Raw genomic sequence first — 13,240 nt, 5'->3', positions numbered from 1 at the left:
GCAAGAGTGGATGTGGCCCTGTAAGCACTATTTTTACATTTTATTTTTTGTCCCCAGAATAACTGTATTCATAGTAACTCTTGTCTTGGCTTTCAGTGGCATTATTTAATTAATGTTCTTGTGGGAGTCTCTGTTACAAAAAGAAAATACTGCTGAGAAATAACTGGTTTATTTTTTGTCTTAGGGAGGTGCTGCTGGTGCATACAGCCAACAGGCCTGCAGAGATGTAAGTTGGTTATAGGTGTTTTTACTGATTGTCTCCTACTATGCTCCTTAACTGATCTCCTTATTGCAAACTGCCTTTGAGTCTCTTCTGTAGAGCTATTGAAGTCTTCCTAAACATATTCAGGAAAATTGTGTTATCTTGAGGTATTATTCTGAGATTAAAATTCAAAATTAAAAGGTTTTACACTGCCAGTTCCTCAAGGCCTAATAATTTATGTTTTAAGGTGTACACATAGGTGATACACAATATCACTGATCAGAAACTCTTAATTTGTTTCCCTACTAAAATGTCAGAATTCTTACTGTGCAATGCTTTTTATCAGGTAAAATTATTGTCTTTCTATGTTGCATATTGTGGAATAGTAGGGTTTTTTTACAATCTTTGCATATTAATTCTTTGATTAGTAGAGAAATTTCCATTTTCCATCTTATTTATTTCATTTTCTCATGAAAACAAATTAATAATTAGCAAATTATTGTATAAAAAAATACCTGATCTATATTTTACATATATATTTCAGAGTGCATCTTTATCCAGCAGTGGTATTACTTATGGCCAGGTAAGTGTGTTTTCCAACGTGTTTTTACCTTCTTAAGGTATTGAAAAGCTATGCAAATTTGCTCAAATTTACCAAATAAAAATTAAATTTGTAGAAGGGAATAAAGGCAAACTGTCTTCAAATGATTTAGTAATTATCATATCTGGAAATAACTTCATCAGATGAATTATATATTTGGTGTTTGTTCCTATATCCCTACTTCTATTTTCCACCAAAAATCAATTATATTTATTCTATAAATGGACACCTGTTACTTTTATTATGCTTTTCCAAAAGTCAGTGTTTTCTTTGATGCCTACAAAGAACTAAAAGTATTTTACAATTTAAAAGTGGTTTTTGCTTATGCAACTGTACTTACTGGTTCATGAAATGCAAAACATCACATTATTTTACACTTCATTTAAATAATTTATTTAAACTTTAAATAATTTATTGTTATGACATATCCCAATTTTTCCAGATTCCATTGCAATGGTAGCTTTTTTAGTTTTGAGGAGATTGTCCTGGAGTTTGGGTTGTTCGGTTTTTTTTTTATTAAGGTAGAAGAGCTTTTTTTTTTTTTTTTCCTACTGATAGATTATTTTTACTACAAACAAACTTCCAATCTGATATTAGATGAAACATCAGCTTTCATAGAGTACTCTGTAAAACTAGCAAAATAATTTGGCTTTTAGAAAAAAATAAAAACAGCGGATTTATTGCAATTGTTCATTTATTAACTGCCAGTACACTGATTTTCTTCAGACTCTTACTTTCATGGTACTTCAGAAGTATCATGTTAGTATAAGGAGAATAGCGCTGTTGTTAATTTGCCATAGATTTACCTAAGCAACAAATGAATTCTGTATTCTTTACAGTCTGTCCCTTCAAGCAGTTCAGATTCCAGTAAGAAGGTAAGCCTGCCTTTTTTCCAAAGGGAAAAATTCTTACAGTTATAACTTGGCATGACTCCTGTTTTTCAGTCAAGGCTTTTAAAGGTTTTAACCCAGATAGATTCATATGATTTGATTTGGTTTGGTTCTTAGAGGTGGGGAGAGCTCCTAATGAGAAAACAACACAGCAGAAGATACAGTTATTGCATTTGGGTTATTTTTTTTTTTTTAATGAAGTCAGTATCAAGTACTTTTTATTTTCTGGCTTAATACTGAATAAAGACAAAATAAAGCGATGTTCTAGTTTGAGGTAGAAAGTTGAGGATCAAAAAGGGCACACAGTTCAGGCCAGTAGATATGGTACAAGACATGAAATCTTGCTTCTGCCTCTATGGCTGAGTCATTATGTGGTTTGGGGCAAATCTTGTATCTGGTTATACTCTTGGGTAAACTATGTATAAATATGTATCATTCTTTGCTTGGTGATGTGCACTGATTTTTTTAATAAAAATACTATTTTATAAATGGGGATCTTCCATAGCATTATTATCAGAGTTTGTAAATTTACAAATTTTAGTATTCTTCATTTTTCTAATATACTGAAAAGTTTAAATAAGCTCTATGGCAAGTAAACAGCTCCCTCTGGTTTCTCTATAGGTAGTGGTCGTTGCCAACAGCAACCCTTTTCCACCTGTGGTAAGCTGTTTTTTGCTACAATACACGTTTTCTCTACAAATAATTTTGACTCAAAAACTTAAAAATATCTAAGTTTTTAATTTTTCAGAAATATTACAAGGGACAATTTTTTGGCAGGCAGGATTTACCCTATGTGTATAGTTACTTCAGGGAAGGCATATCATAAGATAGGTACAAACTTCGTGGTACTGTGACTGCTGTTAGGGACTAATAGGGCTGTGTTATTGTGATTGTTGTAGGGACAATGGATTAACTGCAGACACCAGGTCTCTCCATGTATGCAGTCTCTGTGTTCCTGAATAATTTTGATTTTCTCTTTCTATTGCAATTTTCTTCTGTAAGTTCACTTCCATTCTCATTTTTAAATTATTACATTTCCACTCTGCTTACTTGGAACCAAGACTAAGTTTAGCCTTCAGGTGCTTGAAAGTGAGCTTTTATAATGTAATAGTTTATATATGTTTAATTTCTAATAGAACATATTGTTCTAACCTGAATAAAGGTTAAGATGCACTTGGTCTCTATCATCCTTTTTATATCATTTCTTCACATTCCACTATTTATCACATCTGAAATATGAGGGCCCTTTTTCCCTTTTTCTGCTGCAATATTCTGTTTGGGCAAGCCCTTGTACAAAATAATGAAAAATTTTTCTGTTTCTTTGCAGCGTCACACCTTCCCTCAGGTAAGCATACTTTTCCTTGTGATTCCTGTAGTATCATTATAGTCCTTATGGGTTCAAACCAATTGTCTCAGGATGGTGTGTGCTACTCTTTTACATTTGTCCCTCGTGCCCCAGAATTCAGCAAAAAAATGCCAGGATGAGGAAGAGAGTTTGTATGTGTTGATGTATGTGCGGTGCAAGTGACAGTGAGACAGGCTGGAGAGGTGATGATGTCTCAGCTTCCCTCCCCACAATTGGAAAAGCCAAGTTGACTGCTAGTGCAGAAAGGAGGTGCACACAACCTGTGCTCTGCTGGTCTCCACAGGAAATGTAAGAGTAGAAAATTACTTAGCAGGGTCAGTCTGCATCCCCAAACCTTCAGAACAGAGAATTAACTAGCTTAATGCTGGGTGTTAAGAACTGATACACAGTACATAGCACATACGACCTTTCCCTTTATTCTCACAAACTAAATAATTTAACTTAGTATTTTCTGTTCAAGTGCACTGCATTAAGCAAATCAATTAAATGTGCTATATTGTGTCTCTTTGTTTCTGGTTTTGTTTTTTTTTACAGAGTTTGGGAAGCTCTGCTACAAGGATCATAGTACAGGTAGGCATTTTTTTCTCCGTTATACTTGAGTTTTAAATGAGGATTTATCTGAGTAAAATAAGTAAAAGTTCCTCTCTTAGGGAACAAATAAGTGGATAACTTAGATATTATCTTAGAATTTTATAAATTCTAAATAAAATAAATAAACAAACAAATAAATAAATAAATAAAATTTTATTTTAAATATAACTTAGAATTATCTTAGATGTCCACGAACTACAGTGGTGGGGTAGGGCATTTCTGTGATTATAGCAAAGGGGATTCTTCCCTGGTTGCTGAATAAAGACTATTGCAGCTGTTTTCCACACTTAAAAAATTTGAAACCTTCTGTATGCAAATTCCATTGTGCTCTCAAAATTGGCAAAATTTGACTGTCTTGGTCTGCTCAGGAAGGGGGATTTAATTCTAGAACTAAAGCTTGAGTGTTACTCAGTATCATGGCAAGTACAAATTGCAACCTGCACAGTTCTATTTTCATTTAAACAGTCCATTTTTTAAATGGAAACACCCAGTTCAGAGTTACATTTTTACATGTAAAATGTCTTTAATGCTTAGGTGAACTGTTGCATCTGTAATGTTGCTTCTTGATAACCAGGCACTTTGAAAGTTGATTGCAATCTAATCTCATTACAAACATGCTTATAAAGTATTATGAATATCATTCAGACATATTTGTTTGCCATTTTAGCATCCATTCCACTCTTAATGGCTAGTCAGTCCATTAGATGCCAGTCCATCAGACTACAGCAAATTCTCACTTTCATTGAAAGATCAGTCACAAGTTATCCCAGCTGAATTTTGTCTTTCTGAAGCCATTGCTTTCAAAATGCGTAGCATTATTGTCTTCCTTGACTAGTGATGAATGCTGGCAAAGAAAGGAGTAATATTTCCTTGTTATTTTATTTCTGACTTTAAATGCACAGTGTTTTGACTATGCAGGTTAACTGTTTTCAATGTGTAAATATAAAAAATATTTTTTCCTCTCATAATCTACATATTTTGTGGAAATCAAAATACATTTTTCAGTGGCTTTTCCTTACATTAAATTGTAACTGTGGATTTTTCAATTTTTGTTTTGGGAAAGCCTTTGCCAAAAGTTTGTTGTGCTTATTAATGAAAAGGATCATTCATAATACAAATAAAAAAAGAGTTTAAGGCTATTTGTGAGGTACATTTGAAAGGCAGAATTATTTTAACTCACTTCAAATAGCACAATATGACACAAAGACGTATTATACAAATAATTTTCATTAAGAAAATCATATCAAGATATACAAATACTTTTAACACTTTATTTGTGTAGGATTTTTATATACATTTTATAGCATGTGGAGATGGCATGAAGTAAGAAAGGGTGTCATGAACTCTTTGTGGCTTTCAAACTGTCTAGCAGAGAGATGGACAGAGTTGCTTCTTGAAATACCTTAGTGCATAAGAAATTACTCTTAAAAATAAATAACCATTTATTTTGCTCCTAAGCAGAGTGGACAAAAACAGCAAACCAGCAGCAGTACTTATATTCAGGTAAGCAAACTTAAAAAGTGTTATAAATATTCTAGACTTTACTACAACATGGCCCAGCACAACTTAGAAATAAATTATTTTTTGCATTTAAAAATGGATTTTGCAGGTGCAGGTATTTCTATTTCCCTAGCTTTTGCTCATGAAAATAGCATCTGATGTTGGTGCTCAAATAATTTTGTTCATGATGCTCACAGATGCATTTCCATATGTGATGGGATGACATGAGTGTATTCCACTCAGATCATAAAGGTCATGGCTCTGGGAGGAAGCAATTCTAGGTTCATTACCACACCATCAGCCCCATACTGATAGATTCAGAGCCCATGCATATTAGACCTCAAATTCCAAAAGTTGTAAAGGGTAGTTGCTGAGCCATATCAAGAATGATGAATATTCATAATCATGGAACTATGTGCAATGTCTTCCAGCATTGCTTAAAGCCAAGGAGCTAAAGCTACTTGTGTGGAAAAAAAAAAAGTGAGAGAATATTAGAAAATACACAGTGACATCATAAACTATTGCAAACCAAAACTTAAGGATATTGATAGCATGAACTCAACTATGAAGACCCTTTAGGTCTTCCTCCTCTTGAGGGCTGGAGATAGGAGGGATGTTTCAAAAGGGTAGGTATGACTTTTAGAGATCAGGGCCACAGGGAGGCCATTACTCAACGAATATTCAATGTACACAAGGTGGGCAGTCATGGCTTCTGATGAGAACAGAACAATCTATTTCAGGGCTGTTAGCATGCTGCTCTATCTCCTTTGTATTTTTTGAGGTATCCCCATGCAACTGCATTTCCATAAACACCATGCTCTTTAAAGAAGCCTCCTTGTCAAAGTGGTAATTATCTTCTCTTTATTTAAAGGGTTCCCAAGGCAGCCAGTCCTATGGCCAGGTGAGACTTTGTTGCTGAAATATGGTAAGCTTTTCTGTCAAAGCCTGTCTTGTAAATGGGCTTCAAGGCGTGGGCAGTTTTCTTCCTTTCTTGGTGTCTCTGAGTGGTGCTTAATTTTGGTTTGTATCACTGAAATACCATGAAGGAAACAATAACAGTACAGAAGAAATGGACTTTTCTATTGCTGCTGCGCTGAGAAAACACAATTTGGTTTACAGATATCTGCTTACCTTCCTTACAGGTCTACAGACCTCAAAGTGGCAGTTCCTATGGTCAGGTAAGCATCAGTCTATCACAAGTCAGAATTGAGCATTTCAGAAATGAAGCACCATAAAGGCACTTAGCAGTCCTGCACAATCTGAACTTTAAAGGATATTGTCTCTGAAAGTGTCTCTTCTCACTCAATATTTATGCATATGCTACTTGTTGATCTGGAATGCCAGTGTGTGAAATCCTCACACTCAGCATCCTCGTGAGAGCCAGAAGATGCCTGGCTCTGCATACTGCCCTGCATGGCTTTAGGATGTAGCTGCTTGCTGTTGCTAACGCAGGCTGGATCCCTTACTGAAAGGGAAGTAACCAAATGGTGTCCTTGTCTTAGGGTGGACCAAGTTTCTCAGGCAGCAGCAGCTCCTATGGCCAGGTAAGCAAACTGGCTGTTCCGCAGGAAGTTCTTCACTGATCTCTCTGGCATGACTGGCAGACTTTTGGGAGTGATGTTTCTCTTGGCAGTCTGTGCCTCAGCTTGGGCTGTGGCTGCTGCTGAGAGTAGGGCAATGTGCTGCACAGATGTGCAGCTGTTAGCATGCTGCTCTGTGTCCTTTGGCACAGGAAGAACCTTTCAGGGAATCCTGCATGCAGCTGTATTTCCATATGCATCATGCTCTTTAAAGAAGCCTCCTTGTCAAGGTGTTAATTATCTCTTCTTTATTTAAAGGGTTCCCAAGGCAGCCAGTCCTATGGCCAGGTGAGACTTTGCTGCTGAAATGTGCTGAGCTTTTCTGTCCGTGCCTGTCCTGTAAATGGGCTTTGGGGTGTGGGCTTTTTTTTTCCTTCTGAGGTTCCTTCTTGACTTGATTTGTATCACTGAAATAGCATGAGGGAAAAAGTAGCACAGTACAGACGACCTTTAATGGAAGTGGACTTTTCTTTCTGGCATTCTGTGATTCTGTTGCTGCTGTGCTGGGACTACATTTATGCAGCTCTTTTTACAAATGAATTTGTGCCTTTCTTACAGGGCTACCAGCTTCAAGGTGGCAGTTCCTATGGACAGGTAATTGTCAGTCAGAATAGAACATTTGGGAATGTGAAGTGTCGTTACCCTAAAAAGTTACCAGATTTTAAAATGTTCTGTTTTCAATTCATGTGGAATTCTTAACCAATGTATCTCTGAATCTATTTAAAGTATTTTGTAGGAAATGTGATCATTGTGATTTTCATGGATAGAGGCAGGAATCCTGGATTTCTTCTGCTATCTTACCTTTACTATGGGTTTGGAACTTTATAAATTTATGGTAGAAATAGTCTTTTTGATGATGTTCCCATTCCAGCTAATGGCACAAATTTATAGTCAGTTCTTGCTGCTTCCTTTGCTCTCAGCAGAGTAGTGTTGAGAAACGGAAGAACATGGGGTCAGGTTCTCAGCTGAATGAAGAGTTGGTCTTGGAGTCTGCAGCCAGTGAATGTCTACCTCCCTTCACATTTTTTATGTAAATTAAAGCAGCCCTAAAATAGCTATTAATTTTGTCAGAATCTCTATGTCAGATAACAAAGATAGACAGGATAGTTCAAATACTTTGTGGTAATCCCTGTTTTCATAACTCTCTCAGGCAGATGGGCACAGGTCGGCATGCACATGAAACAACTGCTCTTTTTTGAGATTATATTGAAAGCAAATTGCAACAGCAAGTTACAACCACAATACCTTCATATTACTGATAATATTTTTAAAAGTGTGGTCATCCATGGCTAATTTATTCCATCTGCTACTTTGAATTGCGTTGGTTTGTTTCCATTTTATAAACTTACATTTTTCCTAAGATTATTTTCTAATTTTTAAAAATTATTTTTCACCCTGATTTTCTTTCAGAGGCAGGAACTTTGCAACTGGGGCCAAGCAAAAATATGAATATATGAAATCAATATTCACCTAGTATGCAACATTAGCGATCTCAGCCCATTGGCTGAAAAACAGAAGGAAAAATAAATATAATAAGAAAATGTTGTGTCCCTTTCTGGAAAACTCTCATAAGATTAGAGTAATGTCTGAGACAGATGTCACTCTACTCTATGATTGTCATTCAGTAAACACACTGTGATCAACTATTTCTCCAGAATAAGAAATATCAAAATAACTCCAGTTAAGCAGTAGTCTTGTTCTGTTTTCTTACCCCAAAAATAGACATAAGAGAGGCATCTGGTTCACATATACAATAACTATGAATCAATCATTAATTTCATACAGGCCTACAGACCTCAAAGTGGCAGTTCCTATGGTCAGGTAAGCATCAGTCTGTCACAAGTCAGAATTGAGCATTTCAGAAATGAAGCACCGTAAAGGCACTAGCAGTCCTTTACGTAGCAGTCCTGCACAATCTGAACTTTAAAGGATATTGTCTCTGAAAGTGTCTCTTCTCACTCAATATTTATGCATATGCTACTTGTTGATGCCAGTGTGTGAAATCCTCACACTCAGCATCCTCGTGAGAGCCAGAAGATGCCTGGCTCTGCATACTGCCCTGCATGGCTTTAGGATGTAGCTGCTTGCTGTTGCTAACGCAGGCTGGATCCCTTACTGAAAGGGAAGTAACCAAATGGTGTCCTTGTCTTAGGGTGGACCAAGTTTCTCAGGCAGCAGCAGCTCCTATGGCCAGGTAAGCAAACTGGCTGTTCCGCAGGAAGTTCTTCACTGATCTCTCTGGCATGACTGGCAGACTTTTGGGAGTGATGTTTCTCTTGGCAGTCTGTGCCTCAGCTTGGGCTGTGGCTGCTGCTGAGAGTAGGGCAATGTGCTGCACAGATGTGCAGCTGTTAGCATGCTGCTCTGTGTCCTTTGGCACAGGAAGAACCTTTCAGGGAATCCTGCATGCGGCTGTATTTCCATATGCATCATGCTCTTTAAAGAAGCCTCCTTGTCAAGGTGTTAATTATCTCTTCTTTATTTAAAGGGTTCCCAAGGCAGCCAGTCCTATGGCCAGGTGAGACTTTGCTGCTGAAATGTGCTGAGCTTTTCTGTCCGTGCCTGTCCTGTAAATGGGCTTTGGGGTGTGGGCTTTTTTTTTCCTTCTGAGGTTCCTTCTTGACTTGATTTGTATCACTGAAATAGCATGAGGGAAAAAGTAGCACAGTACAGACGACCTTTAATGGAAGTGGACTTTTCTTTCTGGCATTCTGTGATTCTGTTGCTGCTGTGCTGGGACTACATTTACGCAGCTCTTTTTACAAATGAATTTGTGCCTTTCTTACAGGGCTACCAGCCTCAAGGTGGCAGTTCCTATGGACAGGTAATTGTCAGCAATTTATAGAGCACGTATGTGATGTTCCCATATACGTATTGAGAATTCTGTGGTTTGTTACTTGAAATAATATAGTAAGTAACTCTTTAGAATTAAGTCACATAAATTTTTTTCACATGGCTCTGGCAACAATAGTCTCACTGGAGCAGCATTTTCCCCTGTAGAAAGGAGTGCATGGAGGTGTCAGCTTTCTGATGCACTTTAGTATTCAACATACTCAGCACTTTACCAGATAATGCACAGTAGGATATAGAAACTGAAGAATGGGTGATTTCCACTATGCGGTGTCACAGGTTGAAGAAGTCTGATAGCTAAAGCCATTTAAAATTCATATGTGTGTTTAAAACACAAGGAGAATAGGAATATTTGGATCATGAGCTATTCTATTTTTTTCCTAGCAGGGCGGATCTGTTTCTTACGGTGGCAGCAGTGGTTGTGGACAAGTAAGATGTTTTCTCCAAACTGTTTAAAAACTAGACTGAGCTTTCTTTGCAATAGTAACATGTTTTTAATAATTTTTATAATGTTTCTTAGTTTGAAATCTATTGTTTTCATTGTTATGTGAACTTATCTAGCACAGAGGTCAAGAAAGGCTGATATTGTTGACCATTGTAACCAATATGAAGTGGCTCCTCCCATTTAGAGTTACACATGGAAAATAAACAATTCATCTGTCTCCTCAATAAGAATATAAAATCTTTGCATGGGAATTTTTGGATGTTACTCCGTTTATTTTCTCTAGAAAATGATAGGATTGGAGAGTGGCTCAAATGGAATAAGAGTTAGATTAGTAGTTTTCATCCTGGTTCCATTTCAACTTGTATGTCTAAAATGGTGTAAAGACAATGTCTTCGATGATGAGATCCTAGGTGAAAGCAGCATAAATGAGACCAATAGTAAACCTACCTTTGAATAAATATATTGACCAAAGCAACCAGAATGAAAGATAAGTATAAAACCAGGCGTTTTTAGAAGAAGTATTAGGATTGGTGCAAGTTCATCATGAATGGAAATGCATCTGAAAGCATCACAAGGAGCAGTACAACAAGGACACAGTTACCAGCAATGAAACTGAAGAATGGGTGATTTCCACTATGCAGTGTCACAGGTTGACTTATCAAAAGAATTGCTGTAATCATGGGAGGGTGAAAAACAGGGAAGAACTCTCTGTGTGTACTGCTCCTCATCCTGTTCTCACAAAATATACCCAGGCAAATAAATGGCTCTGAACAGAAGCCTTGCCTAAAATCTATGGTGGTGAATCTAGCACGAGATTGATGGTCACATTTAGATAGATGGTCACGCAACTGTAACTGTTACTTCCAAAAAACCCCACCAGCAGTTCATCTTTACCAATCAAGAGGAACTAGGATGACACAGAGGGACATAAATTATCAACCTACCTCTTTCCACGTGGTTCACAAGTATTTCTTTGATCATCTATGTGCAAGTGTCTTGATGCTTTTATGGGGGTATGAGAGTGACAGAAGGTAACGCCACCCACTTAAAGGGTCTTTTTAATGTAAAATTAAACTCACCCTCTGTAAAGTTATATGTTCAGTTTTGTTACACTGATTCTCACTTAGGAAAATTTAAGGAAACTAATTACTTTGCAAGAAAAATGGCATTTACCTTTCTGTTTGGTTGTTTTTTGACAGGGTGTCTCCTATGATAGCAATCCCTGCCACCAGGTAAATGGTCTTTCTCCTCTTATTTTAGGGTGCATTAGTAATTAGTTTTGCCACTAAACCAATTAGTTCCAAATTCAGATTCATATTGCACAAATCCATGTAATCTTATACATTTTGAGATTAGAATTCACTATCTTCCTATTCACAGGAGTGTCACGGGGCCTTTGAAGTATTTTTTGCCACTTTTTCCTAGTATTACGTTTTGAAATGCCTAATTCTATAGAACATTAAGGCCAGATTCTGGAAAGAAGAAGTTTGCTGCAGAGTTGTTTAACTGGCATGACTTAAATCAAGGCTGGAGCTCACCAGCTTCTCTCTTCCTGTCAAAATCCAGAAAATATTTTAGAGCAGCCACTCAAGGTCCCCAAAACAAACTGAGTTTGTGCAGTGAACTATAGATAGCCACCTGTGTATTTGTTACAAGTGGAGCTGTACAAACCACTATCCTAAAAGATGTCAGCTAGGTTTAAAGAAGTCATCTGTGATGTTAAAAATTAAGCAGAAAATGGCAACAGATTAGTTCCTTTTTATTCATGATACTTCTTTTGATTATTACTGAGTTTTCACAAGAAACAGTAAAATTGGACAGATTAATTGCTTCAACAAATGCTGTGTTTTAGCATTATTATATATATACTATATATAAAAATATATTCTATATTTATATATAGAATATAAATATTTACTATATGTACAAGTATGCAAACAATATAGATGTTGTTACAATATATTTTTATAATGTGGTACAGCATATACAATGCACTGTATGTAATATATTATTGTATCTTGACAGAATTATATATTAAATAGGTAGATATTTTATAGTAGCTTTTAATTTTTTAAGAGGACCTATTTCTTTTTAAGACTAAAGAAAATGCTTAAATTCTGTTCTAAAAATCGTCTAGAACACTGAAAGATAATACTTTTCATTTAATTTTTCATTCACTGTTCTGAATGAAGCCTCAGTCCCATTTTGGAGAATGGCAAATATCCTACTTACTTCAATAGTTCATTATTTCACTACTCTATTTATGCAAATTTGACACTAAAACTTCTACAAATGTCTTTTCTGATTTCACTACAAGGAGTTACATTCCTCTATAAAGAGGGCACATTGAAACATACTGAGTGTTTTATTTAAAACCTTTTCCTCAAGGCCACTGTATCTCAAAGGTCACAGCTTTCTGTGTAATAATGCTACCAGGGGAATTTGTATTAATTCATACCATTTGTATAAATTAGGTTTTCTATAGGAGAAAAAAAATGATACATTCTCTAGAGAGTGTTCAGAATGGAACTCATCTGTGCACTAGACATTAAAGTTAGATGTTTGACTTATCTCTCATCTAGTATTTACCATTTCACTACTGGCAATCTGTGCTCATTACATTAGAAATTATATCCATATTGTATATCTGCCTCTGCTTCTTACTCTTCCTAAGCAAGTATCATAGTTTTCAAAAATATTCCATGGCCAAACAATGAGTTCTAAAGCATTTTTTTCTGATTTACAGGGTGGATCACAGGGTGGTCAGGTGGGTACATCTTTATTATCCATTGGTAAAAACTTTGAAAGCAAATCTTATCCACACTACAATTTTCTTGCTCATGGGGATACAGACTCTTGCAGAGTCTCTCAGTGTCCAGTCTGTAAGTCATTCTCTGCAAACATACTTTTTATCAGCTCTGAAATTCCACTTACATAAAAGTGGAAGTTGCATAGAACTTCCATAGAACTCAGCAACTTAGGATATCTGTATGCTTTCAGATAAAATTCAGCTCTCCAGCATTATGACTATTGCTGTTTTGTTTTCACAGGGTGGTTCATATTCCTCACAAAACTATGGTGGTAGCCAAGTAAGTATTGCCTCCCACAGAGGTTTTATGATGGTTTTAACTTCTGCAATGACTGATCAATATCTGATCAGCAATATGGTAATGTAAATTCTAATTATTTTGTTGTTGTGTTTTCTTAGCAGAGTG

The sequence above is a fragment of the Poecile atricapillus genome, chromosome 7, assembly GCF_030490865.1.
Source record: "Poecile atricapillus isolate bPoeAtr1 chromosome 7, bPoeAtr1.hap1, whole genome shotgun sequence".
Taxonomy (NCBI): Eukaryota; Metazoa; Chordata; class Aves; order Passeriformes; family Paridae; genus Poecile; species Poecile atricapillus.
The sequence above is the reverse complement of the archived record's forward strand: the minus strand, read 5'-3'. Positions refer to the sequence as shown.